Here is a 2511-nt window from a genome sequence, read left to right as displayed (position 1 = left end):
TTTCCCTTTAATAATTCCTGTCCTTTCTGTCAATGAAAAACTTCTTAATCTGATGCAGATGAGAAGTTCCAGCATTCTTACTTGTGAATAATTTGCATTTAAGATTGGAGTTTGATTCTCTGTGTGTTGTCTGCCTTTTTAATTGATTTTTACTGTTCTAGTTTACCAGATCTTTGGTTCTCTTTGAGTGTGACTTTGGAATTTGGCTTTCAGACTAGCTGCTTTTCAGTCTCCTCTGTCTAGCATATTTATACAGCTCTTTGAACCTAGCATGAAAACTACATATGCTTTAAAAGTCTTTCTAGCAACTCTGGTTTTTAATTGCCCAACATATCTTCCAATTAATGTATCTTTGAACTTCCTAAAGTGTGTATGTAACAGTTAAATTTTACTTAAATGATCAAAGAACTATCTAAATAATTAATGACTACTTCTGTTAAAGCATCTATCTGTTAAAGGACTTATTTTTCAATTCTTTCAGTGCACATTATTTAGGAATTTAAAGTTTTAAGATAGCTTCCGGTGAGGGAAAAGGGAGATTTTCTGTCTGTGGGGGAAATAATCAAATAAGAACTATTTTGTCTGAAACACTGCTAGACTCTTAGTTCTGTTGGAACTTTAATAGTACAGCAAGAGAACATAGCAAGTGAGCTGCAATGAATCCACCAACTCTGTTCAAAGGAGAATTGGTAAACTAGTACTTGTATATCAGTAGAAAGAAGTACTTTGATAGTTCTTACTAAAATTTCAACTTAATTTAGTATTATTTCATGTTTAATTGATGCTGCTGATGGTCCTCTCTTTATTTGTCTGCCTGTAGTTGAAGTTAGTGGGATGATCTTCAAATTATAGTGTCTCCCCTCCCTCTTATTTGAGCTTCACACTATGTATTTAAGAATTGAACTAAAACATATTGGCCATTTGTATTTAGTAATACTCATCTGTAACTTTTTGGGAATTGTTACTATTTATAACTGAAAGCTTACATGTGTGCTAGTAAGACAAACTTTCTTTTCCTTCTCGCTGTTTTGTTTTTTTTTGGTTTTGTTCTATTCAGAGAGTTGTTAATAGAATGTGGGAATTTTTTGGATGGGTGTGTTCTGATTTCTGGTCCAGATTTTCATCAGTACAATATGAGCTAATCTTCTGTGTGCTTTCCTGCCTTTGGAATGTTTAACTTTATTTAGAATTGTTTTTATTCCCCCATGAATACTCAGAGAGGATATTAGTGTTTCTGCAGATACTTGGAGTACTGCAGCTAATCAGCAAGGCACATGTACTTATTTAAGAAGGAAAAAAAAGTATAACACTATACTGTGTTTACTTATCACCATTTATTGAGTACCTCTTTATAATTTTTCAAATACGACTTAATTTAATGCTCATGGAATAATACATCTCCAGTGTTTGCTCTCATTTTTTCATTTTTGGGTGAAGTGCATGCATTCAACATGAAGGTCAATATTTAAAGGGAAGGACATTTAGGTTTTGCATAGGTCACATTAAAAATGTCTTCTCTATCATTTCAGTTACTATTTTGTTCTTAATCTGTTTACATATATATATATATGCAAGTGTATGTATAACATAATTATAGATCCCTTTGTCTAGTTATTGGGCAAAGCTAGATGAAGTGGTGTAAGTAACCTGCAGCAAGTGTGCTGCCAGGCACAAAGCAAAAAGTAAGATGTAATGTTTCATTTGACTTTGACATTTGGGTCTATTTTTATTTCATTGTGCTGTGATGTTGCAGTAAATTTTTACTGGCACAGTGAAGGTAGGTACCCTGTCGTTGGTGCAGGATGCAGTGAGGTAGTAACTAAGACTGACAAAATTGCTAGTTGCTGTAACAAATTCTGAACAGCAGAACTTCTTATTTCCTGGGTTAAAAACCTGGGAATTACATTAGATAGCAATCCTCTAAAGCATATGGAACAGTAGGCTTCTGGTTTACTCTAGTAATACTTCTCATTTACCATTGTCTAAAATATTTTTTCAAGTGTGGATGTATTCCTTTTGTGCAAATATGATGTGATTTGCCTAGCACACAATTTAAGCATTCTTTATAAAGATGAGATAGAATCAGCTGTCAGAAAGCAACAGGTTTTTTGTCAATGTGTGTCATATTCATTTAATTTTTTTAAATGTAGTTCACTGAGAGTCTGTGTGGAGCATTGAGGGAGCTGGGTATCTATAACTGGAAGACTCCCATGTGCTATTGAAACAATGTTATTTGATTGAGTGCAGTGCCTGAATTAACTTTCCTGATTAGGTGGGTGGGTTCACAGAAAGAGTCATCTGCTGCTTTCAGTGCCAGTATGTCAGTATGTGTGCTCCTTTGTGTCCCTGTGATTTGAATTACATTGTGTCATAACTTTGCCCTTGAGGTTAACAAGCAAGAAGAGCCCATGGAAAAAAGCATTTAGATTTTCCAGGTGGTGCCTCAAAACCCTGCTTGGGATGAGCTGCTGTTGTGCTAGCTGTTATAGAAGTTACTGGATGAGTATTCCT

The 2511-nt window shown here is 34.6% G+C and overlaps 1 protein-coding gene across 4 annotated transcripts in view; it reads left to right on the top strand.

Annotated features, from left to right (window-relative positions):
- Positions 1-2511, top strand: part of DOCK9 (dedicator of cytokinesis 9) — a 96168-nt gene that overhangs the window by 12262 nt on the left and 81395 nt on the right. The window lies entirely within an intron of this gene.

Source organism: Geospiza fortis, unplaced genomic scaffold (genome assembly GCF_000277835.1).
Source record: "Geospiza fortis unplaced genomic scaffold, GeoFor_1.0 scaffold84, whole genome shotgun sequence".
NCBI lineage: Eukaryota > Metazoa > Chordata > Aves > Passeriformes > Thraupidae > Geospiza > Geospiza fortis.
Note: the sequence above shows the minus strand (reverse complement) of the source record. Positions and strands in the feature narration are given on the sequence as shown.